Source organism: Chiloscyllium plagiosum, unplaced genomic scaffold (assembly GCF_037043375.1).
Source record: "Chiloscyllium plagiosum isolate Xiang-an unplaced genomic scaffold, Cpla_swu_hap1 HiC_scaffold_2, whole genome shotgun sequence".
Taxonomy (NCBI): Eukaryota; Metazoa; Chordata; class Chondrichthyes; order Orectolobiformes; family Hemiscylliidae; genus Chiloscyllium; species Chiloscyllium plagiosum.
In genome coordinates, this window is record NW_028270140.1 from 15960134 (window position 1) to 15979711 (window position 19578).

At 42.5% G+C, this 19578-nt stretch overlaps 1 long non-coding RNA gene across 1 annotated transcript; it reads left to right on the forward strand.

The window, feature by feature from the left end:
- The first annotated feature begins 12099 nt into the window (after nt 1–12099).
- LOC122564849 (uncharacterized) lies at nt 12100–16481 on the forward strand. The gene is made up of 4 exons (XR_015759597.1): nt 12100–12151; nt 14300–14524; nt 15725–15750; nt 16374–16481. It is a non-coding gene; the product is annotated as an uncharacterized LOC122564849 (long non-coding RNA).
- Nucleotides 16482–19578: the final 3097 nt, after the last annotated feature.

The following is a 19578-nucleotide window of genomic DNA, read 5'->3' on the forward strand; positions in this document are numbered from 1 at the left end:
CCAGCTAACCACCACTTTTCTTAATAAAACTGACATAATCCTTTGGTCAATCCAGTTGACAGACATTCATTATTTAACATAGCATTAGAGTCGTAGAGTCATACAGTGCAGAAAAGGCCCTTTGGCCAATTGAGTCTGCATTGACAATAATTACCACTAAGAGGCGTGTTAATCCCAATTTACTGCACTTGTCCCACATCTTGAATGTTATATTTCAATACACACCACACACTCTTGTACTTGAATGCCTACACAATGTCTCACATTCAACTACACACACGCTCCCACATTGGGCAGCCCAAGGACAGCAGTGGTTCAAAAAGGTAGCTCATACCATCTTTGTCAGGGCAATTAGGGACAGGCAACAGATGTTGTCCCAGCCAGAGATGCCTGTACCTCATGAATTAATAACAAATCAATTCTCTGATTGGAAAAATAAAGAATATTCCATTGTGAAAAAAAGAAGTTCAGCCATTTAGGACTAAGATGAGAAGATATTTCCTTACTCAACTGATAATCCCAAACGTATTCTAGAAGAGATTGAATGACTTTATTCATCTGGACTTGTGGTTTTTCACTCTAATGGGTTAACTCTCCCCGATTTAGTGGATTCAGGTTCTGAAGGCATTTCATTGGAATAGTGCACAAATGCATATCTGCACTGCCCTTTGAGAAGGGCACTGCTTGTCACTGACCACTTTGGTGTTTCCTTTCTTTCTGGTGGTGGAAAACGAATAAAGATTTATACAGCTGTTGTCTTTCACAGTGTCTCACACCTGCACACACACTGTATGGGTGCTGGGGAAAAAATAAGCACTACCACCGACAGGCAGCAGTGCGGTGGGTTATAAGAAAAAAATGCAGATATGCTGGAAGTATTGCCATCGAGCTCAGAGATGTCTTGGTGGCGGTGGGGGGAGTGGGGAGGGGGTGGTTGGGGAGCAGTCTCACAGGCTACTCAAGCTGCAGTCTAACATGGTTATACTCATAGAATCATACCTGACAGACAATGTCCTGGATACCACCATCACCTTTCTTGGATATGTTCTGTCCCAGTGGCAGATCTGACCCAGCAGAGATGCCGGCACAGTGAAATATAATTGGGAGGAAGTTGCCCTCAGAGTCCTTAACATATACTCTGAACTCCATGAAGTGTTTGGTATCAAATTAAACACAGGCAAAAAAAGCCTGCTGCTGGTTACCATGTATTGTCCTCTTTTGGTTTTTGAATCAGTGCTTCTCCATGTTGAACAACATTTGGAAGAAGCACTGAAGGTAGCAAAGGCACAACTGTACTCTGAGTGAGAGATTTCAATGTCCACCACCAAGAGTGGTTTGGCACCAGTACTACTTGATCAAGCTGTTTGGGTCCTAAAGGACATAGCTGCTAGACTGGGCCTGCGGCAGGTGGAGAGGGAACCAACAAAGAAAACCCATATGTGACCTTAGCCTGATCAATCAGCCAGCTGCAGATGTATCTGTTCATGACAGTATCTGTGACCACTGGACAGTCCTTGTGGAGACTATGTCCCACCTTCATACTGAGAATATCTTCCATCATGTTGTGTGGCACGACAACCATGCTAAATGGGACTGATTGAGCAACTCAAGACTGGACATTCATGAGGCCATATGGGCTATTAAAAGGTGTAGAATTGAACACCAGCATAATCTGTAACCACATGGCCCATTTTCCACTCAACCATTACCATCAAGCCAGGATATCAACGCTGGTACATAGAGAGTACAGGAGCAGCATCAGGCATGCCTAAAAATGAAGTGTTAATGAGTGGATGATCCATCCCAGCTTTCTCCTCATAGATGTAAGTCACTGTTGGAGGGGTGGGGTTCAAGGGTGCAGCTGTGGGAAGTGGAGGAGATGCACTGGAGTTTTTCTACTTCATGACATGGCTGAAGAGCCTCAAGGCAGAGGAGACGACTTGGGGGTTTTTCTGCTTCAGCACGTGGCTGAAGAGCTTCAAGGCAGAGACTTTTCTGCTTCAGCACGTGGCTGAAGAACTTCAAGGCCTCTGCCCTTAAACCCCACCCCTCCATAACAACAACAAGGATAGAACCTCCCCCCCCAGTCCTCACTTTCCAACTCTTCAATCTCTGGATACAATGCATCGTCCTACGCCATTTCTATCATCTTTAGTCAGATCCCACCAGCAGACATATATTTCCATTCTCACCCCTTTCAGCATTCCACAGAGGACGTTCCCTCTGCAACTCCCTCATTAGGTTCATGCCCCCCACCAACCCACTCTCCACTCCTGGCATCTTCCCTTGCCACCACAAGAAGTGTAAAACCTGTGTGCATACCTCCCTCCTCACTTCCATCCAAGGCCCCAAAGGATCCTTCCATATCCCGATAGATTTTTCTGCACATCCAAGCTGTGTCTGTTACTCTTAATGTGGTCTCCTCTACATTGGGGAGACAGGATGCCAACTTGGCAAAGTTTCAGAGAACATCTCTGGGACACATGCACCAAACAACCCACCACCTTGTGGCTGAACACATGAACTCCTTCTCCCATGCTACCAAATCCTGGATATCCTCCATCGCCAAATCCTAACCACCTAACCCCTGGGGGGGGGGAAGACCATTTCATCTTCCACCTTGGAACCCTCCTACCACGTGGCATCAATGTCGATTTCACCAGTTTCCTCATCTTCCCTCCTCCCACCTTATCCCAGATCCAAGTCTCTACTCAGCACTGCCCTCTTGAACTGTCCTACCTGTCCATCTTCTTTCCCACCTATTGCTCCAACCTATCACCATTACTCCCACCTTCATCTACCTATCGCCTTCCAAGCTACCTCGCCCCAGCACACCCCCACTCTTATTTATCTCAGTCCCCTTGGGCGTCCCTCCTCCCTCACAATCCTGATGAAGGGCTTATGTTCGAAACATTGACTCTCCTGCTCCTCAGATGTTGCCTGCCCTGCTATGCTTTTCCAGTGCCAAACATTTTGTCAATGATATTAAGTGCTCATCCAAATATTTTTTAAAGGTTGTAAGGTTACTAGCTTCCACTACCTTCCCAGAATGTGTATTCCAGATTCCCACTGCCTTAGAGTCATGGAATCATACAGCACTGAAATAAATCCTTTGGCCCAACTCATCCATGGGAATCAGATTTCCTAAAATGAACTATTTCCAGTTGATCTATATCCCTCTAAACCTTTCCTATCCATGTACCTGTCTAAATGTCTTGTAATTGTACTCGCCTCTACCACTTCCTCTGGCAATTCATTCCACTAACCTCTGAATCTCTCATCTTTTACACTAAAACTATGCCCCCGTGATTGACTGCTCAATCAAGAAGCAGAGCTGCTCCCTATTCACCCTATCCATACCCCTCATAACCTTATAAACCTCAAATAATACTATTCGATTGTTGTTCTGTTTTGAAATGAACTTGTTCAAACAAAAATCAGTTCCATGAGAATTCTTCAAATTATTTCTAAGAGAAGGGTTTTGCATTAGTTTAAAGATATGTATACATACTTGGACCTCTAATTATTCAGTAGCGTTTTCCAGTTTGAAAAGCGTTTTGAACAAACATTCAAAAACGTAGCTGTTTCTGATTCTTGGGAAGAAGAAGTGGATGAATACATCTGCATTTAAATAGTTCCTTAGCACATCTTTCAGAAAGATCCAATGTTGTTTCATATATGATGAACTACAGTTTGTGCTATGCACCACGGTCATAAAAATAACAAATGAGCTGAATGACTATTTGTTGTGGTTCTGTTCGCTGAGCTGGAAGTTTTTGTTGCAAACGTTTCGTCCCCTGGCTAGGCGACATCATCAGTGCTTGGGAGCCTCCTGCGAAGCGCTTCTTTGATGTTTCCTCCGGTGTTTATAGTGGTCTGTCCCTGCCGCTTCCGGTTGTCAGTTTCAGCTGTCCGCTGTAGTGGTTGGTATATTGGGTCCAGGTCGATGTGTTTGTTGATGGAGTTTGTGGATGAATGCCATGCCTCTAGGAATTCCCTGGCTGTTCTCTGTCTGGCTTGCCCTATGATAGTAGTGTTGTCCCAGTCGAATTCATGTTGCTTGTCTGCGTGTGTGGCTACTAAGGATAGCTGGTCGTGTCGTTTTGTGGCTAGTTGATGTTCATGTATGCGGATTGTTAGCTGTCTTCCTGTTTGTCCTATATAGTGTTTAGTGCAGTCCTTGCATGGTATTTTGTACACTACATTCGTTTGCAACAAAAACTTCCAGCTCGGCGAACAGAACCACAACAACGAGCACCCGAGCTACAAATCTTCGCACAAACTTTGAATGACTATTTGATCTGTGTTTTGGTGATGAAATGTTGCCCAGGACATATGTGTCAGTGGTGTAGGATGTAAATGGTTGTGATTATGGTGCCAGTCAAATAGGCTGCTTTGTGCTGGTCATTATCAAGCTACTTTTGTGCTGTAGGACCTGCACTTATCTCATCCAGACAAATGGGCTGTTTTCCTTCACAGTCCTGACATGCAGCTTGTAGACTGGACAGGTTTTAGGGCATCAGGAGATATTCATTGCAGGATTCCTTGCTTCTTGTAAACACATATTTATGTGACTAGTCCACTTCAGGTTCTGGTCAATGGAAGACATTGAGAGTGGAGAATTCTGTGATGGTAACATCACTGAATGTTAAAGAATGATGGTTAGATTCTCGATTGTTGGAGATGGTCATTACCAGCTTTGTGTTTAGCCACCTATTAGTCCAAGCCTGGATATTATCCGGTACTTCTTGCATTTGAACGTGGACTGTTTCAGTCTCTGAGGAGTCATGAATGGTGCTGAACATTGTGCAATCATCAATGAATGCCCCCTTGTGACATTATGGTGGAGGAAAGGTCATGAATGAAGCAGCGAAGGATGGTTGGGCCTAGGACACTACCTGAGGAACTCCTGCAGAGAAGTCTCACAGAATACAGGGAGAACTAGCCATTTGGGTACAGAACTGGCTCAAAGGTAGAAGACAGAGGGTGGTGGTGGAGGGTTGTTTTTCAGACTGGAGGCCTATGACCAGTGGAGTGCTACAAGGATCGGTGCTGGGTCCACTACTTTTCGTCATTTATATAAATGATTTGGATGTGAGGTATACTTAGTAAGTTTGCAGATGACACCAAAATTGGAGGTGGAGTGGACAGCGAAGAAGGTTACCTCCGATTACAACGGGATCTTGATCAGATAGGCCAATGGGCTGAGAAGTGGCAGATGGAGTTTAATTCAGATAAATGCAAGGTGCTGCATTTTGGGAAAGCAAATCTTACAGGACTTATACACTTAATGGTAAGGTCCTAGGGAGTGTTGCTGAACAAAGAGACCTTGGAGTGCAGGTTCATAGCTCCTTGAAAGTGGAATCGCAGGTAGATAGGATAGTGAAGAAGGCGTTTGATATGCTTTCCTTTATTGGTCAGAGTATTGAGTACTGGAGTTGGGAGGTCATGTTGCGGCTGTACAGGACATTGGTTAGGCCACTGTTGGAATATTGCATGCAATTCTGGTCTCCTTCCTATCGGAAAGATATTATGAAACTTGAAAGGGTTCAGAAAAGATTTACAAGGATGTTGCCAGGGTTGGAGGATCTGAGCTACAGGGAGAGGCTGAACAGGCTGGGGCTGTTTTCCCTGAAGTGTCAAAGGCTGAGGGGTGACCTTATAGAGATTTACAAAATTATGAGGGGCATGAATAGGATAAATAGACAAAGTCTTTTCCCTGGGGTCAGGGAGTCCAGAACTAGAGGGGATAGGTTTAGGGTGAGAGGGGAAAGATATAAAAGAGACCTAAGGGGCAACCTTTTCACACAGAGTGTGGTACATGTACGGAATGAGCTGCCAGAGGATGTGGTGGAGGCTCGTACAATTGCAACATTTAAGAGGCATTTGGATGGGTATATGAATAGGAAAGGTTTGGAGGGATATGGGCCGGGTGCTGGCAGGTGGGACTAGATTGGGTTGGGATATCTGGTTGGCATGGATGGGCTGGACCGAAGGGTCTGTACATCTCTATAACTCTATGACTCTAAATATGAAAGTTTCGCCCAACAGAATCACCCAGATGAAGAATCAGGATAAGTGATAAAGAACCCGAAACGGTCATCATGTGATGGCATCCTTGAAGGTTTGATCTTGAGCTCATTGGTTACCATGGAGAGATTTTGGCTCATGGACTCACATAAACATTGGGTGTGGTTTACTGAGTCACGGTACAATCACATATCTGTGTAAACCAGTTTCATCCTGTGGCACCTGTGTTAAAAGTGGACGGTTACACAGCACCCAGCCAGTGCTTCCATTGCAGGAGAATGAGACAGTTCTCAGCTTTTGGTCTTCTCTTCATGGTTTTGTTTTCTGTTACAGGTTAGTTCCTCTCATTACCTTTGGTCACCATTCTGGAATTTAATTGCTGCCATCTCTTGCATTATTTAAATTATATGTTAAATACTAGAAAAGCTACATATGAACAAGACTGAATGCTTTCCATTGATGCTTTATATCTATCAGATTGGCAATACTTAGAGTTGAAATAACATTGGGATATAATTTGTTCTGTTTGCTTCAACATTCAGAGAAAATTAATTAACTTTGACACTTCAGAAACGGACTTTATCAACACCTAGCTTTTTAAACAATATTCAGCTGATTTTCCTACATTTTCTCACTGCATTATTTCATGTTAACGATTGGTGGAGTATCTGACACCAACTCGCTTTAACTGATGGTCTTGAGAAAGATGCTGATCTTTCCTAAACACCCGAGATTCTAATGTTGGACATTATCAAGGAGGAATTGTAGAAGAGTAATTGTCCCCGATTGTCTAACTCCATATACAGATATGTATCCCTTTATCCAAGCATCCAAAAACCGAAAAGCTCCGAAACTGAAGGTTTTCATGGAGCATGCAGTGTCAGTCATGTCTGCATAACATCATGGAGTTTTCTTGGCGGGCGAAGGCCGCGTCCACTCAACCCACATGGTGGCGTCACCCAGCACTCGGAGGCGTCAGTTGTGTAATAATTTCACGTTGCTAAATTGTTTAATTTTAGAGTGAAAATGTCAAAAAGAGGTGCAGGTACATCTATGGCTAACAATAATATAAAGAAAAGGAAGCGTCTGTCATTATCAATAATGCACAAAGTAGAGTTATTGCTTGTGGTGTGGCTTTGTGGCATCTTACTGAAGAATATGGTGTCGGAGCTACCACTGTCTATGACTTGAAGAAACAGAGAGACAAGTTATTGAAGTTTTATGATGACTGTGATGACCATTAACTAATGAAAAATAGGAAAACACTGCATTGGGCAAAAATTGAAGATCTTAACCATATGTTGAAGGAGTGGATTAGACCACGAAGAAGTGAACGTTTGCCACTGACTGGTTTGATGGTCATGAAACAAGCTAGAAAACATCATAAAGAACTGAACCTTAAAGGTGAATGTCAATATTCAGAAGGTTGGCTGCAGAAATTCAAGAAGCATAATGGTGTGAAATACCTGAAAATCTGTAACGGAAAGGCGCCTGCTGACAATCATGTTGGTGAATTTGCCAAGCTGAAATCTGGCGAAAGCCTTAGTCCTGAACAAATTTACAATGCTGATGAAACAGCTCTCCACTGGCGCTATGTCCCGAGAAAAAAAACATTAGCAACAGCTAATGAGAGAGCACCAACAGGTTTTAAGGAAACTAAGGACAGATTAACTATTCTTGAGTGTGTCAATGCTGCAGGCACATTCAAGGTGAAATTGACAGTGACTGGGAAAAACAAACATCCAAGATGTCTTCAAGGTGTACGCAATTTGCCTGTGCAGTATTATGCAAACAAGAAAGCAGAGGTAACCAGACAATCTTTTTCCGACTGATTCAGTAAACCCTTCTACCAGCGACACGAGCTCATTGCAGACGAGCTGGACTGGAAGAAAAGTGTAAAATTTTATTGTTCCTGGACAGCTTCTCCATACATTCCCTGCCGAACACCTTGTGAAGAGTCATGCTTTTGGCATTTACTTGCTCCCGAATGTGACATCGGTATTACAGCCTTGTGGCCAAGGAATTTTACGCTCCATGAAGAGCAAGTATAAAGACTATTTATTGAACAGTATGCTTGCTGCAATCAACAGAGAGGTAGGAATTCACGACTTCCTGAAAGAGTTTGGTCTTAAGAATGCCATTTACACAATTGCTAATGCTTGGAATGATGTTGATAAAGCAACATTAATAAATGCTTGGCCCAGACTCTGGCCTACAACGATGTTTCTTGTAAATGAACTTGCAGAGGAAGAGTTTGAAGGATTTCATGTCACCGAAGAGAAATAGATGAGAGCAAGCCTTATTACTTACGCACAACATTTATCGGACGGAAGTGTAAATAAATTACATGCAGCTGACATCGAAGAAATGCTGAACATTGACAATGATGTGCCTGTCATGCTTTCCTTGAGCGATGGGAACATTGCTGAAATAGTTTTAAATATGGGTTCCTGTACAGATAAGTGTGAGGATAGTAGTGATGATGATGGCGATGATGAGTTAGTGAACACAGTTGAAAAGGTCCCCACTGACGATGTGGTGAAAATGTGTGATCAGTTAATTGCTGGCCTTGAACAACGTTCATTTATCGGTGAGCAAGAGATTATGCCAATTTACACAATTAAAGAGAGATTGCTAAAACAGAAACCTATGTTCATGAGACAGAGGACACTTGAAGAAGCCTTTAAAACCACTGCTTGCCATAGTGCTGAAGCTGTGTATGTTTGAGCTTTACCGAATGTTTTTCTTTTAATGTTTTTTATGGAAATAAAATGTTGTTGAATATTTATAGTCGAAGTATTTCATGAATTTGTACATATTACTCTACAAATAAGCTTTGTACGTTTGTTTTCCAGAATGTTTTTCTTGTAAGTTTTTTTATGGAAATAAAATGTTGTGTTGAATATTTATGGTCGATGTATTTCATTTATCAGTACACTACTCTATAAATAAAGCGTGCTCGTACTTCTAATCTTTATTTATCCCACTTAGTGTCAGTATTCATACATTTTCGCTGCAGTACAGTATTAATGTTTGATTATGGGTTGCTGCCCTGCACCCTACAGGAGACACTACATTAGTTCCAAAAACAGCAAAATTCCGATTTCCGCAAAACAGCTGTTCCAGAGCATTTCGGATAAAGGAATACGACCCTACATACGTATTAACACTGACAGATTTGGCCATTCAGAGCAATCAATTTCAGGCCACACCCCCCACCAACCCAACCTCCACTCCCAGCACCTTCCCCTGCAACCGCAAGAAATGCAAAACTTGCGCCCACACCTCCCCCCTTACTTCCCTCCAAGGCCCCAAGGGATCCTTCCATATCCACTACAAATTCACCTGCACTTCCACACACATCATTTATTGCATCCGCTGCACCCGATGTGGCCTCCTCTATATTGGGGAGACAGTCCGCCTACTTGTGGAACGTTTCAGAGAACACCTCTGAGACACCCGGACCAACCAACCCAACCACCCCGTGGCTCATCACTTCAACTCCCCCTCCCACTCCACCAAGGACATGCAGGTCCTTGGACTCCTCCATCGCTAGACCATAGCAACACGACGGTTGGAGGAAGAACGCCTCATCTTCCGTCTAGGAACCCTCCAACCACAAGGGATGAACTCAGATTTTTCCAGTTTCCTCATTTCCCCTCCCCCCACCTTGTCTCAGTCAAATCCCTCTAACTCAGTACCGCCTTCCTAACCTGCAATCTTCTTCCTGACCTCTCCGCCCCCACCCCCATTCTGGCCTATCACCCTCACCTTGACCTCCTTCCACCTATCGCATTTCCAACGCCCCTCCCCCAAGTCCATCCTCCCTACCTTTTATCTTAGCCTGCTTGGCACACTCTCCCCATTCCTGAAGAAGGGCTCATGCCCGAAACGTCGATTCTCCTGCTCCTTGGATGCTGCTTGACCTGCTGCGCTTTTCCAGCAACACATTTTCAGCTCTGATCTCCAGCATCTGCAGTCCTCACTTTCTCCTCGGGTGCTAATGTAAATCAATGATCACAGGGAGATGGATGTACTGGACTCATTGTAGAATAGGATAATAGTACAGTTTTGGGTGACCCTGAAAGGACTATAGGTGCATGATGGGACAATAGTGACTTTCAAGTGACCAAGGCTTGGATAAGGATGTCATCGGCATACAGCCATCAGTAGGGTGGAGAGGGGGGATAGTACAGAGATGTAGTAGGCTTTCTCTGTGAGCATCAGGCTGGTCATATTGTTGATTCATAGTTCAGCCTAAAATCTCCCCCAATGTGTTTAGGGAGCTCTACTGTCAAATTGAAGCACTTTTAAAACCACATTGTGTTCATCTCAAGGCTGTAGAAGAGTAAGGCCAATGCCTGATTGCCATCATTGCTACAATTCAGGTTCCCATGCAAAGGATGTGTCACAAAAAGTGTTTTCCAACTAAGAACACAGCAGTCAGGCATTCTCAGCTCGATATGGAAAGGTTTCTGCTGTTTGAGAATTGAGTGCTTTGAGATATTGCCATTAACTCCATTTGGCATTTGTGGTCTGTACCAAGGGGTCATGAAGGACATGATTATCACCACAATTCCTCATTCCAGGCACTAACCAGCTGGCTGAGACTGTCACCATATGGAGAAAGGGAAGAGTAGACATTCAACCAAGTCAGAGCTGCTCACTCTCCATATCAGAGCAGTTTCTCACACAATGACAGATTGATGAACCTGCCCCCATAACCAAGACAAAACAATCAAAAGTGGAAGAAAACCAGAGGGAGAGCAGAGTTCATGTATGTAATTCTCTGAAGGAGACCAGGCATGGTGATACAAGGTGAAACACCAACGCTTTACAATGAGGACATCTCATGAGCACAATTTCGAGTGTAAGCTTCGAAAATATTTATTAAGAAGGGTATTCAAGGGAGATTTGAGAGAATGATAACGGGAGTGAGGGACTTTAGAGACAAGGAAAGATGAGTGAAATTGGGCACATTCTTCTCAGAAGATTAAGAGGTGACTTTATTGAGATATTAATCATTATGCATCGGTTCGACAGGGGAGAGATGGATATTCCATTCCTATTTGTTGGTATGTCAGTAACTAGGGGTTACAATTTCCAGATTGTCAGCTTGAGAATTAGGAGAAACCGAGTGTCGAACACAGAGACCTGAGGCTGCAGGTACATGGTTTTTTGAAAATGGTGTAGCAGGTAGACAGGTTGGTTATGGGCCCACTTACCTTCATTGGTCAGAACATTGAGGATAGACGTTTGGACATCATGCTGTGGCTTTATCAGACTTTGATGAGACTACTTTTAGAATATTGTTTTCAAATCTGGTTGTCCTGCTTTAGGAAAGATGTTGTTAAACTGGAAAAGGGTGCCGAAAAACGTACACAAGGGTGTTTCCGGGACTGGAGGCTGAGTAGGTGTGGACCCTGTTTTTCCTGGAGCGTCAGAAACCCATGGTGAACTTCCAGAGGTTTATACAAGTATGAAGGGGCAGAAATGGGCTGCGAAGAGAATGATTTAAAAAGGGGAGAGGTGAGGGGAAACCTTTTTAATCAGAGTTGTTCCGATTTGGAATCACTGCTTGGGAGAGTGGTAGAGATGGATGTTTGAAAAGAGAGCGGGAGATCTATTTGAAAATGATGTATCGAGAGAGTTCAACAAATAAGACGGGAGAGTGGAATCAGTTGCATAGCTGGGTCCAGAGACAAAATAAAGATTAAATCCTGCCAACCAAAACTGACAGCTATTGCATGGCAGATGAGGGCATGAGACTCTCATATCACAATGCAAATACGAAAATCTTGCCCAACAGGATCAGCCAGATGAAGAATCAGGATAAGTGACAAGGAACCTGAAACGGCCATCATGTGATGGCATCCTTGAAGGTTTGATCTTGAGCTCATTGGTTACCATGGAGAGAATTTGACTCATGGATTCACATAAACATTGGGTGTGGTTTACTGAGTCACGGTACAATCACATACCTGTGTGAACCAGTTTCATCCTGTGGCACATGTATTAAAAGTGGATGACTGCACAGCACCCAGCCAGTGCTTCCAATGCACAAGTATGAGACGGTTCTCAGCTTTTGGTCTTCTCTTCATGGTTTTGTTCTCTGTTACAGGTTAGTTCCTCTCATTACCATTGGCCACCATTCTGGAATTTAATTGCTGCCATCTCTTGCATTATTTTAATTATAAGTTAAATACGAGAAAAGCTACATATGAACAAGACTGAATGCTTTCCATTGATGCTTTATATCTATCAGATCGGCAATAGTTTAAGAGTTGAAATGTTTTTGGAAAATACTTTTCTCTATTTGCGTCATCATTCTATGAAAATTAATTAACCCTGTCACTTCAGAAACGGACTTTATCAACACCTGGCTTTTTAAAAAATATACTGATGATTTCCTTACATTTTTTCACTGCATTATTTCATGCTAACAATTGGTGGAGTATCTGACTCCAACTCACTTCAACTGATGGTTTTGAGAAAGATGCTAATCTGTCCTAAACACCCATACACCCTCCAACAAAGGATAACACATCAGTCCAAAGAATTCTTCAAATGATAATGAAAAATTTTCACAACATTCCCATATATTTTGGTTATGATCTAAACGAGGCAAGTTCCAACAAGTAGTCTTGAAGTCATGCAAGCATTTTCCAGGTGCACTGTTTTGAAATTCTCATCTCGGAAATTATCAAGAAGGAATTGTAGAAAAGTAATTGTACCCGATTGTCTAACTCCATATGTACATATTAATGCTGAGAGATTTGGCCACTCAGAGCAATCATTTTCAGGTATCTGAACCTTCCAAGATGAAGAGTAGAAAATACATACTAATTACAAACTGAAACTGTGCCTCCCACCGTACACTGATGTCAGGTAGATGAGTTTATGTCAGGAATTTGCATCCTGATTGGTCCAATAACATAATCTGTTGTTTACATGAGGGTCCAGTGCTACTTTCAGGACCCATTTCCAATACTGGATAAAAACAAATTACTGCGGGTGCTGGAATCTGAAACCAAAAGAGAAAATGCTGGAAAATCGCAGCAGGTCGGGCAGCATCTGTAAGGAGAGAAAAGATCTGACATTTCAAGTCTAACTGACCCTTTGTCAAAGCTTAAAAAAAGGGAGAAACAGGGAGGTGTTTATACTGTGCTGAGAGAAGGTGAGTCATGGCTCCAGAAGCAAAGGTAGCAATAGAGCGGTGATAATGACAGTGCAGAGGTGATAAGGACAGTGTATAGGTGATAAGGACAGTGTCCTTACAGATGCTGCCAGACCCGCTGAGATTTTCCAGCATTTTCTCTTTTGGTTCCATGTCCAATACTGCTATCCTCTAGCATCTTACTCAAAACACACTGAACTCAATACTACATGGTATAGCCGTTATAAAATCATTCTTTCTTGTTGCAGAATTTGATTTTAAAGTTTGGCGTTAGTTTAGAGAGGTGACTCCAGAAGTTAATATCCAGACATCTGAACCATGACACCAACAGTGGGATAAAGGAACGGGAAAATGCACATGAAGCCAGCCTTGGAGGAACACAGAATATTTTGTAGGGTTGCAGCATGGAAGGTATTATAGAGACAGGGAAGAGTGAGGCCATCAATGCAGCAGATATTATAATTAGATTTTCCAGTTGAAATAATTATTTGGGCAGGAGCTAATGCAAATCAGTGAGCATAGAGGTGATGGATGTTCAGGGCTCATTGTGGGATAGGTTAATAGTACAACTTTGGTTGACCTTGAAAGGATTAAAGGTGCAGGATGGGAGAATAGTGGACTTGCAAGTGACCATGGCTTGGATAAGGATATCATCGCCACATGGCCATCAGTGGAGTGGAGAGTGGGAATGATACAGTGATGCAGTAGGCATTCTCTGTGAGCATCAGATTGGTCATATTGTTGATTCATAGTTCAGTCAGATCTTACCACTGTGTTTATGGAGCTCTACTCTCAAATTGAAGCACTTTTAAAACCACATTGTGTTCATCTCAAGACTGTAGAAGGCCAATGGTTGATTGTCACCATTACCACAACTTAGGTTCCCTTGTAAAAGATGTGTCACAAAAAGTGTTTTCCGAGTAAGAACACAACGGTAATGCCTCAGTCAGGCATTCTCAGCTCAAAATGGAAAAGTTTCTGCTGTCTGGGAATTGAGTGCTTTGAGATATTGCCATTAACTCCATTTGGCATTTGTAGTCTCTATCAAGGTGTCATGAAGGACATGGTTATCACCACGATTCCTCATTCCAGGCACCAACCAGCTGGCTGAGGCTTTCACCGTGTGGAGAAAGGGAAGAGTGGACATTCAATCCACACCAGAGCTGCTCACACTCCACATCAGATATGTTTCTCACACAATGACAGATTGATGAACCTGCCTCCTGTTTTGGCAATAACCAAGACAAAACTATCAAAAGTGGAAGAAAACCAAAGGAAGCTCAGGGTTCATGTACAGGATTCTCTGAAGGAGACCAGGCAAGTTGAAACAGTTGTTGAGAAGGCTTCTAAGATTCATGAGCTCATAAATACAGGCAGAGAGTATAAAAGTGATGCTACAACTCTCCAAATAATTGTTGAATGCTGCCAAAGTTTTACAATGAGGACATCCCATGAGCACAATTTGGAGTGTAAGCTTTGAAAATATTTCTTAAGAAGGATATTCAAGGGAGACATTCAAGGGTTTGTAGAGACAAGGAAAGAGACGAGAAGATTAAGAGGTAACCTTATTAATGTGTTCAACGTCACATTATGCATAAGTTTGACAAGGTATAGAAGGATATTCCACTTTGATTAATTGGTATATCAGAAGCTAGGGGTCACAATTTCCAGATTGTCAGCTTGAGAGTTAGGAGAAGCCTAGAGTCAATGAGAGAGACCTGAGGCTGCAGATACACAGTTTCTTGAAAATGGTGTTGGAGGCAGACAGGTTGGCATTGGACACACTTACCTTCTTTGGTCAGAGCATTGAGTATAGGAGGTTGGACATATTGCTGTGGCTTTATCAGACTTTGATGAGGCCACCTTTAGAATATTGCTTTAAATTCGGAACGCCCTGCTCTAGGAAAGATGTTGCTAAACTGGAAAGGGTGCAGAAAAACATTTCCAAGGGTGGTTCCAGGACTGGAGGCTGACTAGGCATGGACGTTCTTCCCCTGGAGCGTCAGAAGCCCATAGTGACCTTCCAGAGGTTTATAAAACCATGAAGGGGCATAGATAACCTGAGAAGAGAAGGATTTATAAAGGACCAGAGTTAGGAGTGAGATGAGGGGAAACCTCTTTAATCAGGGAGTTGTTCCAATTTGGAATCACTGCTTGGGAGAGTGGTGGAGATGAATGTTTGAAAAGAGAGTGGGAGATCTATTTGAAAGTGATGTATCGAGAGAGCTCCACAAATAAGGCGGGAGAGTGGAATCAGTTGCATAGCTGGGTCCAGAGCCAGGAGTGACACGGGAAGCTGAATGGCCTCTTGTCCTGTATAACTGTCTCTAATTCAACTCTTTGTCACAATGATTGATCTAAAACTGAACGCTAAGATTGAAGTATAATGGTTGGAATATCTGAACAACCGATTATCATTCTGACACAGTTACAGTTTTAAACAAATCTGTTGTTTTTATGAGCTATGTAATAAACTAGTGTCGTGACTAATTTTCCAACTGTCACTTGATTTTGCAGTTTCATACTCTGACCCAGGATCTGAGGTAGGAAGAATATGATTATCTTTCACTTTTCAAGCTTTTATGTTTCAGACTATATCTGTTTATACTTAATGATTTAAACTCTGAGCAATTACTCTGAAAACTCACTCGCCATTCTAAAACTCCTTGTGTTTCACTCGCCGATATAGGGCACTTGTGTTTTACCCTTTAATTGATAGAGCCAATGTGCGCTCCCACATTCTGGAGCGTCTGCATTTCCCCAATGATTCTCCAATGCCTGTATCTCCTGTCTCCTGACTGTAACAGGAAGTTGGTGCTGCTCACATTATTGTGGTGACCCTTTCGCTCCCTGCCTGCTCCCTCACCCTAATGCTCACCCCTTCACACGCTCCTCACACAGGAGGGGCAACTGGGACAGTGAGTGGGAGGTGAGTGGAAATGGCAAGTGAGGGTTAGGAGTGGGCAGTGATTGATGGGTATCTTTGTAGGAAGTTACAGCCAGTGATGTTGCAGGCAGTGAGGACTGTTCAGTGAGAAGGACGGCCCTGGCAATTCCAGCAGCAAACACAGACTCTTCCAATATCTTATTTTTATTGTCCATCTGAGAACAACTGTTAAGTCAAATGATTCAGAAACTTTACAAATTAATCTGTTTGGTATTACAGCCAAGCTGTCCGCAATCAAGCTGGAAACCTATACAATGCCTTGTAATCTACGATCCAGTCTGTGGAACTGATGGGAAAACTTACAGCAATGAATGCACTCTGTGTTACGAAAGGCGGTATGTGAATTTGAACTGTTATAGGAACACAGAGAAAAGTGTTGCTCTTGGATGTTATCAGCTCTAAGATGGAGATATTCTCACCAACACCAGTTGGAGGCTAAACTTTGAAAATACCATTGCTGCTTCATTTGGGGGTTCATTGAAGAAACATCTAAAAACCAAACTTCCAGCTCAGTGAGCAAACCTACATCCAGAAAAAACAAAAATTGCTAGGAAAACTCAGCAGGTCCAGCAACATCTGTGGATAGACAATAGAATTTACATTTTGAGTCCAGTAACCTTAGAGGAAATTTAGGAGTTTGCATTTTCCTAACTCTCACTTCAACGTAGCAACCTAAGACCTTTCAAAATCAATGGACTACTTTTGACCTGTAATCCCTATAATTATGTCAGTTCACTCTCCAAACCAAAAATGTATAGCCAACAGCACTTTTCAAAGTCTGTTCCTGGGATGTAGGCAAAGCCAACTTTATTGACGGTCCTAAATTGCATCAAAGTGGCAGAGTTGCTTAAGTGGACATTTACAACTAGTTATACACAGAGTATAATGTATTGTTTACAGCACAGTTACTCCACTTAGACCAATAGATTTAGGTGAAATTTCAGTTTCACTTGAGCATCCTGTGCTGCACCTCACCCAATCAACACAGGGAAGGTAGAAAACTGAGGTTAGCAAATCAGAATGCCATTGTACACCACTTCAGTGAAATGAAATGGAAGGGAAATTGGGAAAGATGTGAAATTAGCATCCCCACAACCTTCTCCTTCATATCTAGCTATGTCACAGCTTGGCTGCTCAGTTTTGGAGTGTTCCTGAATCTCTTGTTATTTTAATCTCCTCTGGTAGGACAAACATAATGGGGGCTATTTTAACCTTTATTGCTAAGTGAAGAAGAAGGTTGTGGGATGCTAATTTCACATCTTTCCCAATTTCCCTTCCATTTCATTTCACTGAAGAGGTGTACAATGGCATTCATTTGGAAGTACCAGCTTGAAAAGTGCTGCCCTTTCAGCGGGTAACGAGTGGGGCAGGATCATAAGACACAGAATTTATAGAAAAAGATCACTGTGTCTTGCAATTAAAATGAGATATTGAACAAACCTAGATTGCTGTTAAGTCTTCATCTTTTAGAACAGGTAGCAGGTTTCAGCTCATTAATATGCTAATCCCAGAACTCCTTTCAAGTCACATTCTCAACATAATTTAAGGTTTTATTTTAAAAAAGTGACATCTCAGTTTAGCCTATGTACGAAGGTGTGAGATTAGAATCTGTCTGTTTCCCAATCTTGAGTCAGACAGGTTCTAATTCCAAAGTATGAATTTATAAAATGTTATCTGGATTAACTGCCTGCATTGACTGACTGCAGGTTGTGTGCTTTTTGAACAAAACTAGCATGGGTCCGTAACTACAATTCTGCAAATGCAAATTCACCCCATAGACTGATGTGTTTGTGCGTGTGCGTTTACGTGTGCGCAAGTAAGGGGGAGAACGAGAGAGAGAGTGTGCGTGTGTGCATGTGAGTTTGTGTACACATGTGAGTGGGTGTGACATGTATGCATGCTTGGCAGACTACACACACAAACACACACTCTCTCATGCATGCTCACACACACACTACTCACCGTCAATTGTCTTGAGAATGTGACTTGAAAATAGCTCTGGATTTACATATTAATGAACCAAAACCAGCAATCCATTCTAACAGATGAAAGACTTAACAACAATCCAGGTTTGTTCAATATATCATTTTAATTGCATGACACTGTAATCTTTTGCTATAGATTCTGTGTTTTATGATCATACCACACGAGTTACCTGATGAAGGAGCAGCACTCTGAAAGCTAGTACTTCCAAATAAACCTGTTGGTCTATAACCTGGTGTTGTGTGATTTTTAACTGTATCTATCCCAATCCTACACCGGCACTTCCACTTCAAGATAGATACAAGACAGAGCTGCACATAACAGCGAAAGGGATCAAAGGGTATGAAGAGGAAGCAGGAGTGGCATACTGAAATTACATGATCATATTGAATGGAAGTGCTGGCTCGAAGGGCCGAATGGCCTACTCCTGCACCCATTTTCTATGTTTCTATGGTCTCATTACAGAAATTTCTGATCTCTGGAGTCACTCTTGGAAATCATTACTGCACACTTCCCAACACATTCACATGCTTCATATAATGTGACATCCACAACTTTTCACAATACTCCAGCTAAGGTCCAAACAGTGTCTAATGTAGGTTCAGCATAACCTCCTTGTTCATGTACTCTCTGCAGTTCTTATTAAAGGCAATGATACTGTACTCTTTATTGCTTTTTCACTCTGCCCTGTCCAATTATCTTTACACACATGTACACACAGGTCCTGCTGTTCCGACATGTTTGTTGCATGTTTTCAGGCTTCTGTATCTTCTGCCTGACTAAAGAGGTTGTAAGAGAGCATTACCGTGGTTTGTGGGTGGGGTAGTCACTGATGATGTTGGCAGCATTTCCACAGAAATACAAAGTATAAAAGTAGTCCATGGATGGGAGGTTGGTGTCCATGGTGGTCTGGGCTGTGCACACGGCTTTCCGTAGTTATATAAATCAGTTTATGACAGCATGATAAACATGAAGGGGAAAATCCAGGGCCTGAAAGTGAGCGCATTAAGTTGTATCGACAGAAACAACCTCACGGGGACCTGGTCAGAGCAAAGAAGAAGTTTGTAGGAGACAGACCAGACGCTAGTGGGCTCCAAACACGCTCTGTAGTGATATAGGTTATATTTACAAATGCGGTATTGTGGGGAAATTTAACATTGCATGATGGGAAAAAATGGCACACTCTCGAATTCTTGATCAGCAATTTCAACTGGACTATGGGTAAAGGTCAGAAACAGCTTTCACGACCAGGCTGATTGTAAACAAATGCTACAAGCTTGATAAAACTTCAGTAATTGTTTTAACGGCTCTTTGTATATCTTGAACTGCAGATTTTAGCCTAAACAAAATGTCCGTACAACAGAAATATAGCTATGGAATGATGCAAATGTTTATGGTTTTCAAAAACCAATAAGGTAAAGGTTCCCTGCTACAGCCAGTG